Source organism: Carlito syrichta, unplaced genomic scaffold (assembly GCF_000164805.1).
Source record: "Carlito syrichta isolate Samal-C Ts95f unplaced genomic scaffold, Tarsius_syrichta-2.0.1 Scaffold309092, whole genome shotgun sequence".
NCBI classification, from domain to species: domain Eukaryota; kingdom Metazoa; phylum Chordata; class Mammalia; order Primates; family Tarsiidae; genus Carlito; species Carlito syrichta.
In genome coordinates this window covers 115,928-126,415 of record NW_007253188.1, presented here as the reverse complement: position 1 = coordinate 126,415, position 10,488 = coordinate 115,928, and the positions used below count along the sequence as shown (strand labels likewise).

Sequence of the window (10,488 nt, the reverse complement as noted above, 5' to 3'; positions counted from 1 at the left end):
TAGTTCCAGCCACTTGGAAGGCTGAGGCGGAAGAATCGCTGGAGCCCAGCAGGTCAAGGCTGCAGTGGCTGGGAACGGCCACTACACTCCAGTCTGGGTGACAGAGTGAGACTCCAACTCAAAAAATAAAAATTAAAAAACCAAATAGCTGGAACTACAAGTTCAAGCCACTATGCCTGTCTAATTTTTTGATTTACTGTAGTAGAGATGAGGTCCCGCCAAGTTACCCAGGCTGGTCTTGAACCCCCGGGCTCAGGCAATCCTCACACCTCCACCTCCCAAAGTGCTGAGATTACAGGCATGAGCCACCGTGCCTGGTCTGAGTTTTCTTAATGAGAGGTTCACACTGATGTGAAGCAGACATTTTATAACCAACCTCAGAAAGGGACCCAGGGCTGTTTAACTTCTGAGTTATACCTCTTCCCCAACCCACAACAGAGTGAGACAGCATCCCCTCTCAGAAAGACATGGAGCATTGCCATAAGCCCTGATTCTGACCATTAGTGACTGCTCTGGTTGCAAATGTGCTTACTGGGTTAGGGGGTGTCAAATTAGAATGTCACACTCTGCTGAACTACGTTAGGAAGGTGAAGGCAAAATCTGATAAGAAAATAAAGTAACCTCATGAACAAGGGTACCTGCATGATCAATGTTTGTATATCTAACCCTGAATTGTACTCCACATCTTTATAATAAATAAATAAATTTTTAAAAATAGAAGGAAAAAAGTACACAAAACTATAATTAACACAAATACAGAATTGTTAAAAACTAGAATAGGGGCAACTCCCTTGGTCGCGTCCCACTGCGGAGGTTTTTCTGTTCTCTCAATAAATCCTGCTTTAAAAACAAAAACAAAAACAGAACAGGCTGGGCGCAGTGGCTCACACCTATAATTCCAGCACTCTGGAAGGTCAGGGTGAGGTCTCACCAAGTTGCCCAGGCTGGTCTTGAACCCTTGGGCTCAGGCAATCCTCTCACTTCAGCCTCCTTAAGTGCTGGAATTATAGGTGTGAGCCACTGCACTGGCCAAAAGTAAACATTTTTTTTTTTTTTGAGTTGGAGTCTCACTCTGTCACCCAGACTGGAGTGCAGTGGCCGCTCCCAGCCACCACAGCCTCGACCTGCTGGGCTCCGGCGATCCTTCCGCCACAGCCTTCCAAGTAGCCGGAATTAGAGGCGCACGCTACCACGCCCGGCTGATTTTTTGATTTATTGTAGAGATGAAGTCTCGCTGCCCAGGTGGGTCTCGAACCCGGGGGCTCAGGCAATCTACTCACCTCAGCCTCCCAAAGGCTGAGCCACCGAGCCCGGCAAAAGTAAACATTTTTAAACAAAAAAAGGTTCCCACAGCTGTCTCAGTAACTCTTTCACCAACCTACAGAATAAGACAGCACTGCAGATAAGACAACAGGCTGTGCCTCAGTGGTGATGTCATGTCCAGGTAAACCTGTCCCCACCTGGCCCCAATCCACTTTTGCAGTACCGTCTTCTGTCTCTCCTCCAAACCCTTCCCCTCCTGCAGGTCTGGTAACCTCACTGCCCCAGAACATGTCTTGCTCACTCCCAATAATATCTATAAGTAGCTCACACTTGGTATATGCCAAACACTCTTCTAAGCACTTGATATATATTAACTCATTTGACCTTTACACACAGATGAAAGGTGTAACTAAAGCATAGAGAGGTTAAGTAATCTGCCTGGGATCATTTAGCTAAGATGTGCCAGGCTCAGAATTCAAATTGTAGAACCTGAGTTGTTAACCACGATGCTAGTCTCCCTCTCAATAGTTGTGCTCTGAGCAAAAGCCCTCTCCTCCCTTTTATAAGGGAAGTGGGGAGTTAGGTTTACCTATGTCCCTCAAGAACAGACAGCTTGGGGAGGGCACACCTCATCAGCCAGGGTATACATGCAGAATAAACATTTGTATACCTAACTCTGAACTGTACTCCCCATCTTTAAAATAAAATAAAAAGCTAAAAAAACAACAACAAACAGCTTGATGCTGGCCAGAGGAGACATGGAGACACACCAAAGTGAGTGAATGTGTGACACTTCTCCTGGATGCTCCAGAGATACATTTGACCCCTCAACCTGAAGATTATAGCATCTCTCTTTCACCTGTCCATAAATCTATCAGCATCACCCTCAGTGACACCCCATCACAGAGAGGGAGCTCTTCCAGCAGCTGGCAGGAGGACTTGCCCTCCAAGGCTGGTCTGGCAGAGGAAGGGCTCCTAGCTCGGGAGAAACCAGGTGCACCTAGACATGCCAACCTAGGGTAAAACCAGGCCAGTATCTCAGTGCTTCTGGAAAGTACCTCAGGGGCTAGCCTAACTAAAACCCCAAACAGCAATAGCATAAGGTCAGAAGCAAGCAGCGAGACTGGGGAATAGGTAGACTGTCTCTGGGGCTTCCAGGCCATCTCCTGTAGGCACTCCCACAGTCATTCTAAGAGATGAAAGAGATTCAGTCTCACCTACCATTAAGTCCCTCTCTTCTTCAACTATTGAAACCTCACTCATTCTCAAAGGGCCAGGCCAAGTTTCACCTCCTCCTCTAGTCAGAGGGGTTTTTCCTTCTCTGGCACTCCATTATTCAGCTGTTATATATCGAGTACACAGATGACACCCCAGGATTTCTTTGTTCCAGACACATGTCATTTTTCACACTCACTGAGCTCAAATGCAGAGCACAGAGGAGGTGCCCCTTGAGTTATACCTCAAAGGACAAGAAGGTACCCCGATACAGAGAAGAAACAAGGACACCAAACAAGAGATCGAATCTACAAAGCATGCTGTGTTTAGGGGATTCCACAGGCAAGCGGGGAGAGTCAAGGATAGTGAGACCAGGCCTTGAAGGAACATGTCAAGGAATGTGGACTTCGTAATCCGGAGTCCCAGCCTCATCCTCACGCACTGAATCTGGTACCAATCTCTGAGAGCAGGGCCTGTGCATATGCATTTCTCTAAAGCTCCATATACTACTCTGATATACTGCCAGTTAGGAAATCAAATGGGACAGAAGGCAGACTGACTGACCTGTAAGGAGTACAAACTACTAGAGATCCAGTGCAGGTGTTAACCACAGATGGGGATGACCTGAACTAAGGCAGCTGCAGTAGAAGTGGGGATGGAGAAAAGACAAGCAGAGAAAAGTAATCCAAGGCACAGTACAGCAGAATATGGCAGGTGGCCAGGGAGGAAGGGTCAAGACAGGCTTTTCCTTAGACAACTACGTAGACAAGTGGACCCATTAACTAAGTGAGGCAAGACAGGAGGAGGAGTGTGGGGCCAGAGGGAGTCACAGGATTAGCTTAGACTTAGTTTAGACTCAGTCAGAGACTTAGCTTAGACTTAGATGCCTTCAGGTCTATGAACCACTCCAAGGAAAACTCTTGAGGTGACTGGATATAGGAGTCTGGGCTCAGGAGGGATGTCTCTGTGGTTCTGTAAGCTTTAATTCCTGAGTTACAATTGTAGCAAAGAAAATAGAAATGCCTTAAACATTTAGTGATAAATGTTCCAGTGAGAATACTTTCAAGTGACCTTGTATAATAAAATGCTAAATCAGGCTGGGCATGGTGGCTCACACCTGTAATCCCAACACTTTGGGAGGTGAGGCAAGTGGACTGCCTGAGCTCAAGGGTACGAGACCAATCTGAGCAACATGGCAAGACCTCATCTCTATAATAAATCAAAAAATCAGCAGCATTCCAGCTACTTAGAAAGCTGAGGCAAAGGATTGCCTAAGCCCAGTAGGTCAAGGCTGCAGTGGCTGTGAATATGCCACTACATTCCAGCCTGAGCGACAGAGTGAGAAATCTACTATAATAAAATAAAATAAAATGCTAAATCAACAGCCTCTTAATTTAGAGTTTTAACAAGATCAGAAAAGGCCTCGGTACCCTGAGAGAAGTTTGTGTTTTAGTATATACCTGAAAAGGTCTCAAATGTTGCAATAATTGAGTATACTCTCTTTCCCAGCACCTATCCCAATACTCTTTTAATAGAGAAACATTTACAAAGTGTATCAATAAGAGAGGCTGAACAGTTCCAACTTACTAGAAGCCATAAATGTAGGATAAAAGACAAAATTTGGCCGGGCGGGATGGCTCACGCCTATAATTCCAACATTTTGGGAGGCTGAGGTAAGAGGACTGCCTGAGCTCACAGGTTCGAGACCAGTCTGGGCAACTAGGCAAGACGACATCTCTACAATAAAAAAAAAAGTAGCTGGGCATGGTGGTGCATGCCTGTAATTCCAGCTACTTAGAAGGCTAAGGCAGAAGAAGGATCACCTGAGTCCAGCAGGTAGAGATTGTGGTGGCCATGAGTATGTCACTGCACTCCAGCCTGGGCAACAGAGTGAGACTCCAACTCAAAAAAAAAAAAAGAATGCTTCCCTCAATTCACAAATCCCCAGTAGACTTGGAACATTTACACTGGCATAGCATCATGTGTAAAATTCACCTCCTGACACATGGGACACAACTCCAGACACATTCACAGCTCTATGCTGTTAATTACTCACCCTCAGCCAGGCTCGGTGGCTCAACCTGTAATCCCAGCACTTTGGGAGGCCGAGGCAAGTGAATTGCATGAGCCCAAGTTTGAGACCAGTCCAGGCAACTTGGCGAGACCTTGTCTCTACAATAAATAAAAAATTAGCTGGGTGTGGTAGAGTGCGCCTATAGTTCCGGTTACTTGGAAGACTTAGGTGGAAGGATTACCAGAAGTCAGCAGGTCGACGCTGGGATGGCCATGAGTATGCCACTATACTCCAGCCTGGGCAACAGAGTGAGATTCCCACTCAAAAAAAAAAAAAAAAATTACCCAACCTCAGAGATTCTAAACCTGGTCTCAAGAACAAACTACCAGCCTGGGCAACTGAGTGAGATTCCCACTCAAAAAAAAAAAAAAAAAATTAACCAACCTCAGAGAATCTAAACCTGGTCTCAAGAACAAACTACCAGCCTGGGCAACTTGATGAGACCTCATCGCTACATTAAATGAAAAAATTAGTTGGGCGTGGTGGCATGCGCCTGTGGTTCCAGTTACTTGGAAAGCTGAGGTGGAAGGATCACCTGAGCCCAGCAGATTGAGGCTGCGGTGGCCGTGAGCATGTCACTGTGACAGCCTGGGTGAGAGTGAGACTCCAGCTAAATAAATAAATAAAAACTGTAGTGCCAGGTCGGGCACAGTAGCTCAAGCCTATAATCCCAGCACTCTGGGAGGCCAAGGTGAAAAGATTGCCTGAGTCAAGGGGTTCAAGACCAGCCTGGGCAACTTGGCGAGATCTCATCTCTACAATAAATCAAAAAATTAGTCGGGTGTGGTGGCATTCATCTGCAGTTCCAGGTACTCAGAAGGCTGAGGTGGAAGGATCACCTGAGCCCAGCAGGTTGAAGCTGCAGCGGCCCTGAGTGTGTCACTGCACTCCAGCCTGGGTGACAGTGAGACTCTGACTCAAAAAAGAAATTAAAAAATGTAGTTCCTAGCCGGGCTCGGTGGCTCAGCCTGTAATCCTGCGCCTTTGGGAGGCTGAGGTGAGTGGACTGCCTGAGCCCGCGGGTTCGAGACCCGCCTGAGCAGAGAGACCTCATCTCTACAATAAATCAAAAAATCAGCTGGGCGTGGTAGCGCATGCCTGTAATTCCGGCTACTTGGAAGGCTGAGGAGGAAGGATCACCAGAGCCCAGCAGGTCGAGGCTGTGGTGGCCAGGAGCGGCCACTGCACTCTAGTCTGGGCGACAGAGTGAGACTCCAACTCAAAAAAAAAAAAAAATGTAGTTCCTAAAAAGAATTCTGAAAAAGGTTTACCAGGCAAATGCTTTTGAAATCAAAGACTTTATCATATTCACTCTGCTTAAAATAACTTCTCAGCCTGATATATGCAAATCATTCTATATTTAATAATGTATTTTACACTATCTGCAGACAGTCCATTGTTATAAAGAAATCTTTGTGGCCCAGTGTCTCAGAAAAGATTTTTAAAGGAAATCTAAAGTTCTTTATGAAGCAATTAATTTGATTATTCAACATTTGTTGCTTGCTCTACTTAAGGCACTATTCTAGGTACTAAGTCCCATTTTTCTTTTTTTTTTTTTTTTTGAGTTGGAGTCTCACTCTGTCGCCCAGACTGGAGTGCAGTGGCCACTCCCGGCCACCGCAGCCTCGACCCGCTGGGCTCCGGCGATCCTTCTGCCTCAGCCTTCCGAGTAGCTGGAACTACAGGCGCGCACTATCACACCCGGCTAATTTCTAAGTCCCATTTTTCACCTTGAAAATCACTTTTATAGCTGGGCTCGGTGGCTCAGCCTGTAATCCCGCGCCTTTGGGAGGCTGAGGTGAGTGGATTGCCTGAGCCCGCGGGTTCAAGACCCGCCTGGGCAACTTGGTGAGACCTCATCTCTTCAGTAAATCAAAATGAGCCGGGCGTAGTAGCGTGCGCCTATAGTTCCAGCTACTTGGAAGGCTGAGGCGGAAGGATCGCCAGAGCCCAGCAGGTCGAGGCTGTGGTGGCCGGGAGCAGCCACTATACTCCAGTCTGGGTGACAGAGTAAGACTCCAACTCAAAAAAAAAAAAAAAAAAAAAATCACTTTTATTATTTCCACTCCATGTATTGAAAGATCCTGTTAATCAACCTACATCAATAATTTTTCCTTTTTTTTTTTAAACTAACTAGGTTTAAGCATTGATTCTCAGTCTATGATTAGCATTATACAACCGGCATTTCTCTACTAAATCTAAAGAATTTCCATCCACAACTTAAACTGAATATACCAGGGGAAAAAAATGTATATACATTTTAAGAGATTATAAGAGATGTTCATAGCCGGGCTTGGTGGCTCAGCCTGTAATTCTGTGCCTTTGGGAGGCTGAGGTGAGTGGACTGCCTGAGCCCACGGGTTCAAGACCCGCCTGGGCAACTTGGCGAGACCTCATCTCTACAATAAATCAAAAATTAGCCGAGCGTGGTAGTGCGTGCCTGTAGTTCCAGCTACTTGGAAGGCTGAGGCGGAAGGATCGCCAGAGCCCAGCAGGTCGAGGCTGTGGTGGCTGGGAGCGTGCTACTGCATGCCAGTCTGGGCGACAGAGTGAAACTCCAACTCAAAAAAAAAAAAGAGATGTTCACTGTTGGGCCAGGCGTGGTGGCTCAAAGGGCTGTAATCCCAGCACTTTGGGAGGCTGAGGCAAGAGGACTACTTGAGTCCAGGGGTTCAAGACCAGCCTGGACAAATTGGTGAGCTCTCGTCTCTACAATAAGTCAAAAAATTAGCCGGGTGTGGTGGCACACACCTATAGTTCCAACTACTTGGAAGGCTGAGGCAGAAGGATCGCCTGACCCCAGCAGGTCGAGGCTGCGGTGGCCATGAGTGTACCACTGCACTCCAGCCTAGGCAACAGAGTAAGAATCCAAATAAAATTTTTAAAAAAGAGAGCGAGAGAGAGAGTCGCTATAATCAGAAGTATCTGGACACTGATGGTAACCACTCTGAGCACCACTTGTAATTGCAGAAGTCAAATGTGACTTGTATTCCTCTTACTGAGTATTACAATTTTAATACAGTTTCTTCCTTGCTTCAAATGTGTATACATTTTTTTGGCATCCTCTGTACTCTTCCATGCAGCCTTCAAGGAAGAAATGAAGACAATATTTGGGACCCAGAGCTAAGATTTGTTTCTGTTTCTGTTTTTGTATAGGAGTCTCACTCTGTCGCCCAAGTTGGAGTGCAGTGGCACACTCATGGCCACCACAGCCTCGACCTGCCAGGCTCAGATGATCCTTCCAAGTAGCTGGAACCACAAGCATGTGCCACCACACCTGGCTAATTTTTTTTTTAATTATTGTAGCAATGAGGTCTCGCCAAATTGCCCAGGCTGGTCTTGAACCCCTGGATTCAGGCAATCCTCAAGCTTCCACCTCCCAAAGTGCTGGGAACACAGGCATCTGCCACCACGCCCTGCAAAATTTGGTATCTTCTCTCTCCCCACAGTAGTCTACTATTCTACTTTAGGTAAGTCTCTTAAACCTATCTAAACCTCACAATGTCCTCAGCTATAAAAATAAAGACAACAGGCTGGGCTCGGTGGCTCAGCCTGTAATCCCACGCCTTGGGAGGCCGTGGTGAGTGAACTGCCTGAGCCTGCGGGTTCGAGACCCGCCTGGGCAACTTGGCGAGTCCTCATCTCTACAATAAAATTCAAAAAAATTACCTGGGCGTGGTAGCACGCGTCTGTAGTTCCAGCTACTTGGAAGGCTGAGGGGGAAGGATCGCCAGAGCCCAGCAGGTTGAGGCTGCGGTGGCCCGGAGCGGCCACTGCACTCCAGTCTGGGCGACAGAGTGAGACTCCAACTCAAAAAAATAAATAAATAAAGACAACAATACACTAACCTTGAGTGTTGAAAAGAGAAGGAAGAACTTAAGTAAATAACCTAATATTTAACACTCAGTTAATGTTCCAAGTTTTTTCTGACTTCCATCTTTTTAGAAACACAAAAATAATTTAAAAACCCCAAGTCCCCTCTCAGACCCTAGAGCCTGGGGATTACAAACTGGGTGAACTGGACTAGGCTGGAGGAATTAGGTTAAGATCCTTGCCCTTCAGGATTTCAGAACCCAGTACAGAAAAGACAAGTCTGTAACACAAATTACACTATGACAAAGGCTCAAAGAAAAACATAAAGAAAGTGCTGTGATCACACAAAGGAGGAAACAACTCATTCTGAAGGGGAATGGGGGGGAAGGCATTGGAGTTGAAACTAGGACTTCCCTGGAAGAGAGAAATGAGGAGAAAACAGCCTTTCTCAGGTAAAGCAAACAGCCTTTGCAAAGGGACACCACATGGCAAGTAAGAACAGGAGGCTTTGCTCTGGAGTCAGACCAAACTGAGTTAAATCACTGCTTACTCTCTCCCTAGCTAGGTAACCCTGGGTAAGCCAAATAATCTCTGCATTCCTTTTTCTCATCTACAAGATGGGAAGCACGTCTACTTCACAGGAAGAACTAAACATAATCATGAATATGAAGTACAGAATCACACAGAGCAAAAGCCAGAAAAATAGTAGCTACCGTGATTAGGTTCAAGAATAGTGGGAAACCAAAGGGCAGGAGGTGAGGCTGAACAAATTACTTTCAGTCAGTCTAAGAAGGGTTTTGCACCCCAAGTAAGAGTTTAGGATTAACTACCGAGGACAATAAGACCATAGAGGCTTTTAACAGGAGTGAAAGAACTAAACATACGCTTTAGAAGAACATTAGAGTTCTTGAATTACTTGAATCCATACCCTCCTCTCTCAGGTGCCCTTCTGAGGAGCGACCTCAGAAGATCACCTGAGAGAGGAGGGTATGGATTCAAGTAATTTCAGTAAGATTAGAGACCAAGGTTCGCACTCTAGAAATCTTCCTAAAGTTAAATCCACAAGGCATAATGGACGAATGTATTTGGGGAGTAGAGAAATAAGCAATTAATAGACCTCTCCTATTGGTGAATGGTGGTGTCCCTGGCAGAACAGTTGGGATGTCTGGAATCAACGGACTGTTCTTTTGTGCCCTTCCCTACTCGTTTTATAAAGTTAAATGTCCTCCCTAGCCTTTTGCGAACAAAAGGAAGGAAACGTTCCCTGAAACTGTAACGCCAAGTTCAATGTCTAGTTCTGCTAAGCACTGCTCTGCCCAGAACGAACCCCAGCTCTTCTCCCATCAGGAAACCAGCGCCTGGGCCTTTTTCAAATTTCCGGGTCAGTGCAGCCGGGCTGCACTACCTGGCCGCCGACTCACTGACGTCGGCAGGGTCGGCTCCAGAGGACGCTGGCAAAGCCACTGGCGAAAGAACTAAGCCTGCTTACTATCTGTGTTGCTCACCAAAGAAGCCAATTAGCAAGAAAGCATCCCGCTGCACTCAAGATCTAAAGTACCAAAGTTATTTTTATAAACTTGGCCCGTTTTGATTCGAACGACGAAACAACCCTTACATCCCTCCCTCCCCCTCCCCCCCACAAAATGGCACTTTGGCTTCCTCGGGGAAAGGAGATCGAGATGACTAAGTGGTGGCTAAGGAAGGAGCACCGCGCCACAATCCGGGCCGACCCCACGCCTTCCTGGAGTTGGGGCTTGCCCGCTGTGTGACTCTGCAGTCACAAGGCGACAGTTTGCTAGGTCCCAGCGAAATTTCAAACGACCCACTAACAAGTGACCTAACTTTGGCCGCCTGGCCTCCTCTTTCCTTTCCCAACCCGAGCCTCCCGGGCGCCTGAGCCGCGGACCCGCGGTGAGGAGCTCAGAGTCCAGCGCGCTGCGGCCCAGGGCGGGGCGGTTCCGCGGCGCGGGCTTCGGCCGGGGATCCAGCTCTCAGGCCTCCCCGCGGGCGCCCGGCTTGAGGCCCCCCGGCCGGGGCCCCACACCAATAGCGTCCGAGGCCCAGGACGCGGCCACTGCGAAAAAAGGACGCGGCCAGACTCCGGGAGGAGGGTGGCAAGGACG

At 47.3% G+C, this 10,488-nt stretch overlaps 1 protein-coding gene across 2 annotated transcripts in view; it reads right to left on the bottom strand.

The window, feature by feature from the left end:
- The window catches only part of UBE2L3 (ubiquitin conjugating enzyme E2 L3), a 70,105-nt gene that overhangs the window by 59,140 nt on the left and 477 nt on the right, over positions 1-10,488 (bottom strand). The gene's annotated exons all lie outside the window — the stretch shown is intronic.